This window comes from Octodon degus, unplaced genomic scaffold (assembly GCF_000260255.1).
Source record: "Octodon degus isolate 3935 unplaced genomic scaffold, OctDeg1.0 scaffold00289, whole genome shotgun sequence".
NCBI lineage: Eukaryota > Metazoa > Chordata > Mammalia > Rodentia > Octodontidae > Octodon > Octodon degus.
Genome location: NW_004524865.1, coordinates 1,390,456 through 1,399,508, shown reverse-complemented (window position 1 = coordinate 1,399,508; position 9,053 = coordinate 1,390,456).

Here is a 9,053-nt window from a genome sequence, read left to right as displayed (position 1 = left end):
ATGAATAGAATGATTTGTTCTAATGGTGTTTGTAAATAGGATCTCAAGTCCGCATCTTGTACAGCAATTAACCACTAAGAAGAATATATGCAGTGTGTTAGTTATTGAAGCTGTGCTACCGATTTGATTTGAAACTGTCTCATTGCTGTTTATCAATAAAATTTTGAAAAAAAAATGAAAACATAAAATCCTTGAGACTAATGTTCAGGCAATAATTCTAATTAGAAGTAGGTATATGAGACACTCTCTTCAGACATAAACTTTAAGAAATGTCATACAATCCATAAATAATATTAAACTGTACTACAATATTTGATAAATTTGAAAATGAATGTTAATTCAAATATCTGAAAAAAAAAAAAAGAATGAATGAGAGGCCAGCGAGATGGCTCAGTAGAATAAGTGCTTCCCTGGCAAGCACAAGGGACTGAGTTCAATCCCCAGTTCCCCCCCCCAAAAAAAAAAAGAATGAATCAGATTAATATTTGGACTGAATCATAGAGAGCTGTTAGGTTTGTGATAAACTGAGCTCACAGGCCATTTGTCCTTGAGAAAACCAATACTAAGTAAACTTTGAAGTTGAAAAATCAGGAAAAAGTATAGAAATTAATAGTACAAATACCACTCCTAAAATATGGTTGATTCTTGTAGGTGACACCATATAGGTAAAGTTATAACATAAAGGTAGTCTTGGACTTTTTAAAACTTTTGACTATTTTTAAACAATGTGTATATATTAAAGATAAGCATAAAAATGTGATAAAGTACTAAAAATGAAATTTGATTAATTAGAAAATAGGCCTAAGTCTAGTAAATATAATCTTATAAAAAGACAGAGAAATGCAAATTATTAAAAAGAGACTGTAAACATATCCATCTATGAAATGGCAATTTTATTTTTTTATAAAGGAAAGGTTTATTTATTTACTTTTTATGGGTACATTTCATTTTATTTTATTTTATTTATGTTTTTTACTTTTTAAAGTTTCTAATACTAGGAGTAGATATACAATGTCTTTTAAATAAATTGTAAGTCAAAGATATAGTATAAATCTTAGAACAAAAATTAAGATTAAGCAATATTCAGAAAATTAAATGTTTCAAAACAATTGAACTAAGAAAAAGTTTTCATGATAGCAAAGAAGTACTAAGAGTAAAAGATAAGATAAATACTGGAATGGCAAGTAAATGACCAGCACTTCTAACAGTTTGAGGATAGGATATCGCACAAAGTTCTAGTGTGCTGTGGACATGGATAATGACCGTGACAGTTACTGGTGGCTAGGCATTACTTGTGGAACTGAACTACAGCTATTTCTTTGAAATCCACCTTGTAGACTCAGGTGGAATCATGACCCATGGGGTGGAAGAGAAGTCCATTTGTAGAGTGTGGTGATGGAAATATTTTGCTGCTGAACACAAAATAATAACTGAAAGACTACTATTGTGTACCTATTATTCTCCTGTATTTAATTGTTTGCCCTATTTGGTGGGTTCTTTTCATTCTCATGGGGCTGTGATCAATTTGCTCCCTCTCTAGAACATCATTCCGTAGTCTCTGTAGGCTTGGCTTTGTCATCATGAAATTCTTTAGTTGTTCTTTGTCATGGAAGTATTTCACTTCTCCATTATTCTTGAAAGACAGTTTTGCAGGATATATCAGTCTGGATTGGAATTTGTTTTCTTGCAAGACTTGCAGTACTTTGCTCCATGCTCTTCTTGACTTGATGGATTGTGAAGAGAAAGCTGCTGTTATTCTGATGGGTTTCCCTTTAAATGTGATCTGTTTCTTTTCTTTAGCAGCATTTAGTATACTGTTCCTATGCTGAATTTCTGGGATCTTGATTATTATATGTTTGGGTGTGGTTTTCATTGGGTTGATGTTATTTGGACTTCTATATGCTTCAGTTGCATGAGTGTCAGATTGTTGCTCCATATTTGGGAAGTTTTCTGCTGTTACTTCTGCCCATATTTTTATATCATTTATATTGACTCGTTCCTTGTCATTGATGCCTATTAGTCTCATATTCATCTTTGCATTGTCTTGCAGGTATTGAATTATTTTTTTCCTGCATCCTAGTTGTTTTTAAGAGATCTTTTCTTACTTTTTTACTAGCTGCAATGGTGTCTTTAATGTCAGAAAGTCTATCTTCACTCTCACTCAAACGGTTTTGCCAACTTGTGAATGAGGTTTTAATTTCCTGTATATCACTTTGAATCTGTTTCATGCATTCTATTTCTTTCCTAAATTGCTTATTCAGGGGTTCCATCATTTTTATATTCTGCCTTATTTTTTTTATCAGTGCATTCTTTAGAAGCACTTAGTACTTCGATTATAGTTACCACTAAATTTTTTAGTTCCAAAATTATTTCTGATCTGATTTCTTCTATACCTCTCTGTAGTTGTTTCTTTACTGCCAATGCTATTATTTCAGAGATATCTAGTGTGTGAGTTCCAGTTTCTTCAGTGCTAGTGTCTTCTGCAATTGTACTGGGTGGACTCAGGGCCTGAGACTGCATTTTGTTCCTTCTCTTTGTCATTTTGTATACCACTGTCTTCTGACCTTTGGTGTAGAGCTTAGAAAGAGTTATTACCTTAGCACCAGGTCTGGATCTATAAAGTTCAGATTCCTCCAGGTGGGTGTTGTTTGGATCTGGCTGCTGTGCTCCACTTCTTTCTGCTGCAGCCCTTAGAGTTGAATGCTTTGTGTCTCTCTGGCAAGATGTTCTACTCCTGACTCAGCTGAGTGGGTCTTGCCTCTAGCCTCTTTGCAGGGAGTTCTGCTGAAGAGTTCCTCGCTGGGCCTGCACTTTGGGTCGAATGAGGATCTGCTGGCTCTGGTTAGTCTCACTCACACACAGGGCCTGCGCTCTGGGTCTATTCAGGATTCAGCGGCCCTGGTCCATTGTCTCACTCACTGGCAGGGCCTGCGCTCCTGGTCTATTTGGGATCCGCGGGCCCGGGTCCTCTCACTCACTTGCTGGGCCTATGCTCTTGAAAGGTTTATTTAGCCCATGGTTTGTGGAGGTTTCAGTCCACAATCAGCTGGCTCCCAGGAGGGGAAGACAGAGGGGCAGACAGCAGAGAGGGGCAGCCGTCCATGGCAGCAGAAGACAGCAAAAGCCAAATGGTAATTTTAAAATCAGGAAGATATTTATGATTGTGTATCTAAAACTCAGTACCAGTAGTAAATAAAAGTTTTGAAAACCTGAAGGGACTATTAAACTCAAGAATAGTTTAGAGTGAAAAAGGAATTGACATCTCAAATATATAGAACAAATGATGCTGTCAAATTCAACTGAAGAGGTTATTTTTATATTTTAAAAGCTTCTCGCCATGGAGAAGAACACTTAATGTTTCACCCTTTTGTTAAGAGGACAGATACAAGATACAAAACTACAAACTAATCTCACTAGTTATGATGAACTACTACTCTATGCCCTCAATATTAATATGTTGAAGATATCAGTATTTGATTCAGTGTTATTAATCATGAAATAAGATGCATTTTAAGGTAGACAAAGATGATCAACAACCATAAACATAGTATTGTACTTAGTTTATAGTGCTTGAGATACAATCTGTATGTAAGATATGATAGAACATAATGAAAAATAAAATAAAAAATAAAATTTAATTTTCATGTTTGATTAAAAAGCATCTCATAACAAAATACTTTAAAAATGATTTAGTTTAATCAATAACCAGTACTTTAATTATTATTACATAACTTTAATCAGTAGCCAACATCTTACCTAATTAAATTTCTTTTTTTAATATATTTTGTTCAGGATCTACAAGGTTCACTACACAGATTGGACTCTAGAGATCCTCCTGTCTTCAGACTTCTAAGCACTGGGATCACAGGCCTGCACCGCCACACCCAGTCTCAGTGCATGCTGGGGGTGGAGCAGGCACAGCACAGCAGGGATTGAACCCCTGTCCCTGCATCTGCCTAAGTAGGAGCTTTAATCTGCTGAGCTATCTGGCTGGCCCTCTTATCTAATTTTTTCCAAAATTTACCAATGATATTGTGAAATAACTTCTTTACCTTGTTCATTATTTTTCCATAACATATCTAATCGAAGAAAATGACAAAAAGTGGTACAACAAAAATATTGCATAAGAGATAAAATTATCTTTGAAGAAGAAATGCAATAGAATTGACTTGAATTACAAATAAGATGTGTCAATTATGTATTATTTATAATCTACTACTTTAAAAATTCAAAAGCAAAACAATTATTTCTGATAACAAAGACACCAAAGAGTGAATTAAAAAATAAATTTATAAACTTCATGCCTATGATGAAAACTGCAAAATTTTACCAAAAAGAATGACATGAAAACTCAAATTAATGTTTCTAAATGGTAATATTCAATATTTTATTTACAAACTTATTCAGTGAAAGAATTATTTCTTTCATTTGGGAAAATTCATGTAGTTTCAGATAAATCCTGTAAAAAATTGGGAAACCCAGTTCCACATTACAGTATCAAAACTTGGGAAAAAATAATGATGCAAATATTGAGATGAGGTATGAACTCACACAAACAGATGTTATTCTACCATATAAATACACACACTACAGTATAAATATAATCAGTGATTACATTTCTGCAGTTCTGTAATAAATGTAGATTTCTTTTCAGCGAAATGGAAGTACCCAAACAGAAGTGGATGAATATTTTAACTTGTATCATATAGGTCATTAAAAGGTTAGGTGGAGATCTATTCAATAAACATGACTAAATAGAGAAGGAAATATAGTTACATCAGCACTCCCTGGATAAATGTAAATAAACGAATTAAATATTTAATATGAAAGTCTTCAATCATAAATATTGTAGAAGTTAAGAGTGGTACTTGGAAAGATGGTCGTCATGTGGGCAACAAAATAATTCAAACATTTTAAACTTTGTCACATTAGCAAAGACTGCAACTGGGGTAGAAAACAAACAAAAAAAGTCTAAAAACAATACCTTATTGTAATTATTGTAACTAGGTGATAAGATGTGCCCTAAAATCTACAACAGTGGAAAGTATGGACAATCATCAACTTTAAGAGTCTTAGAAGAAGAATAGTGTCCTACTCAGAATAAAGGAATATGAAGTCAATATGATGAACACTACATAAAAGGTGAGAGTGATGCAGGGAAAGAAACTCACAATGTGAAAAATACCTGGGATGAGTTCATGTCGCCTAAAACTGAAGAACGAATTTTAGGAATAGTAGAGATTAAGAGCAGAATGTACTTATCGAGGGAAAGAAAGCTTCTGTCCAAGAGAGACAGAAGGAGACCAAGTGGGTTGCCAATGAACCTGTCTTCTCTAGGGATGTTTACAGAACAAGACCACAAGGTGAGCTGGATCAAAGGTGGGCATGAGGTGAGATACATTGTGGTCAACCAATAAGATTACAGACATATTTTTTTAGGTAAATTTGATTAAATCAGGATCAAATAGAGAAGTGAGCATGAATATGGGACAGGGGCTCTCCCTATTGGTTGCTGGGTTAGTGATCCTCCCTGGCTTTTACAAGGTGATTGATACCTATTTAGAATCTCAGTCTCTGATGTGAATCCCAAGAGACATGTGTGGCCCTGTTTGTATTTGTTTAATCTTTTGTCCTAAGTTCTGGCCCACAGCAGAGGTGCTTGTCTCTTCCACAGTTGCAAGGTGTCTTGTCTTCCATATTGGGTTCTTTAAGGGCCTAGCTCTCTCTCTGACTGCCTACGATATTTCTGTCTAACTAAGCTGCCTACAACAGAAGTATTAACATCCTAGACTTCAGGTGACTAAGTGAGTTCAGCAGATTGAACTGTCAGTATAGTAAGTATATTAACATAGTAAGAAATATTAACATTGAGGAAACCACTAGCAATAGGAACAGTAAGACAAGATTGAAGTTCTGAGATTCAGATTCAAATTTTAGTGGTTGAAGAGACCTGAGAATTTAAATCTCAGACAGACTTAAGAGGTGGACACATTATATAGCCATGTCTGCGAGTAATTTCATGGAGCAGAAGAAGGATGTCACAACTAAGTTTTTTCTCCCAAAAAAGTAAGCATTAATAATATACTGAATGATAAGTATTAATAATGTAATGAGTGAATAAAATGGAGTCTATTTGTTTCTCCAGCATTTTGGGTTTGACACAGCTATTGGAAAATTCTTTCATCTGGCACTCCTAAAGAAAGGCATTTATTTTGTATAAATCCTTGACACTAATGAGGCAAATTGTGTCTCCTATAAAACCAAAAATGGCTGGATCAGCCTAACATAACATACGTGCCAGACCCCAGGTACCAATCACTTCCCAAAAACCCTGCCTCTCAACTCTAGAGAGCGTCTCAAAACTTACTAGGTATAAACCCTAATGTTCTCAAAGAGAAATAATGAATTCTACCCCTGAAGTCAGAAATAACACACAAGCTGAGCCTGAGAAACCTTGTGTTAAGACTAGTAAGGTCTTTAAGTGCCTTTTAAAAACACAAAAATATGAATTAAAGCAGCACCTTCTGGTGAAAACACTATAAAGGATAATTACCACAGGGTACTGAAATGCATTGAAAACAAAAGCTACTGTTTTTATAATGATGTGTGCAAGGGAGCAGGGTTTCGATTTGAGTTTGTAAGAATCCATTTGATATTTCTGAAAATTGGTTGATAAAACTAACAAGCATTAACCTGGCCTTTTTCTTAAGAGGACTACGAAAGGGTAAGCCTATAGTCTGCAAGGAAAAGTTTCAGTTTGTTTTATTTTTAAAAAGAGAACAATTCATAAAAGCAGTATTACAATCAAATTAGAAAAACATAACTTTACAATCACTATTGAAATAATGCCTGTAAGCAACAGTCATTATTACAGGTTGCTGAGGAATTTTATGTATTTTATAATTTTAGATTTTATATAAATTTTGTAATCTATGGATGGAGCTGACAACTGACTAGTGATAGTGAGTTGGAGGTACACATTTTGTTTCTTCCACTCTAATTTAGTGAGCTATGCGCAACTTCTTTAATGGGCTATTCTTGAAGAAAGTATTTGTATCAAATTTCCAAGTCATATTGATAGTTAACAGTAAATGTGCTACTTTCATGCATGTACAAATGATTCTGTGGAGTTACAATCAACCATATCCAGCAAAAGACATATCTATATCTACATCTAAATCTCCATCTATATCAATATACATGACATGACCTTGTATTTTCCAGTGGAAAACAGCATCAAAGGAGGGACACACACGATTACTATGCCCAAAATTTAAAAATGAAAAGTAAATTGTGGGGAATATTTAAATCATTTAAACCTATCATTGTGTTACAAAGACCTTCATTAATATGACTGCAGGCACTATCATTATAAAATCTTTGCAAGCCCTGGTTACCTTCTGTACCTTATCATTAGGTAACTACAAAATTGTTACTGAAACAAAAGGAATCCCTGAGTAGGTGGAAGCAGGTTATTATACAAATGAAAGTGGAGAGCAAGGATCATATGAGTTATTGTAGCCAATGTCTGTTGAAATTTCCACTGTGTCACAGAACACTGCTCAGCCTCAGTTTCCTTATCCCAAAATGCTTCATTTAGCAATTGTGACTGCCGAAACAGAAAAATGAAATTACGTTTTGAAAAGTATTTACAAGTTTGGGGCCCAGCGAGATAGCTCAGCCGAATAAGTGCTTGCCTGGCAAGCGCATGGTCCTGAGTTCAATCCCGGTACCGCAAATAAAATAAAATAAAATAATAAAAATATTTACAAGTTTGAAGCGGACTTTATGCTAAAAAACAATAGCCAAGACATAGCTGAAACACAAGTGAGTGGAATAGAAAATAAGTCTATCTCAGGCATTTAGAGGGGGGAATCACAACCAGTAGTTGGAGAGTTTATGTAAATTTCTTGGTAAGGTCAGCTGTAGAACTCACTCCAGAGTGAGTACTCAAAGGAGTGTGCCAGGTTAGGCACCTTCCCAGCACCTGGAAGTTCGCATAGGACCCCGCCCCCATTTCTCATTATCCACGTGCAGGACCAGGGACTAGGAACCGGGCGGCTTTGGGTTGTACAACCTGTAGGTGAGGCTCTTGGTAAGGTTGGGACTAAGTCACTCTGGGGATGCTCCTGAGAATGGGGTAAAGGACAAGCTACAGTGTCTTAAAAGCTTTCAGTTTCCTCCCTTCAATCAAATTCAGCTTCCTTTCTTTCTCAGTATGATTATGTCTCAAATGAGGCTAAGGTATTTTAAATAAAAATCCTGAAAAATTCTTTCTTCAATTAGCAGACACATTTATTTAGTATAAATAAATGGTTTGTAACTGAAGGAGATGTCGTTATGTTTTAAAATCTTCATACATTTACCTTAATTGGAAACTCTTTTCCTCCTTGAATCTTACAAAATGATATAATTTCAGAAATTAAAATGTTTTCGCAATACAGAAAAATCAACTTTAAATTGTTTGGTCCTACATTAAGGGATAAAGTTCTTTTCTTTGTTTTTATGAGTTGAACATTTCAAGGCATCCACTGCTAACAGCTATAGTCTGTTTCCCCGAGAAGATAAAATAGCCACGAGGCAGTTTTAGTCGTTCGCTAAAACGCATGCACAGATCTGCGCCCGGGCTCGGTCTTCGCCGCTGCTTCGGCGGAGCACCGGCTGCCGCGCCCGACCGCTGTCTCCGGCGGCGGCGACGAGACACATGCGCACGGTCGGTCTCTTTGTGTGCACCAGGCAGGGCTCGGCGTCGACTCACACTTCCTAACGGGGCAAAGACCTGGCGCGGCCGCCGTGCCGGGGCATAAACAAGCACTGTAAACACGGCTACCGAAATAAACCATTGTCTCGCTCCCGCTTGCCTCCCACACTGCAAGTCACCCCGCCGCCCTTTCCGGGGGTACCGCTCGGGAGGGGAGATGCACAGCCCCGGAACGAGGAGCCCCGTCCTCAGGAATCCCGCGCCCGGAGGAGCGTGGGGCCGAAGGGGGCGGGCGGGAGCGGCCCCGGGCTGGGGTGCGCGGGGGGCTCCCCGCCGCGCCGGGTGCGGAGCG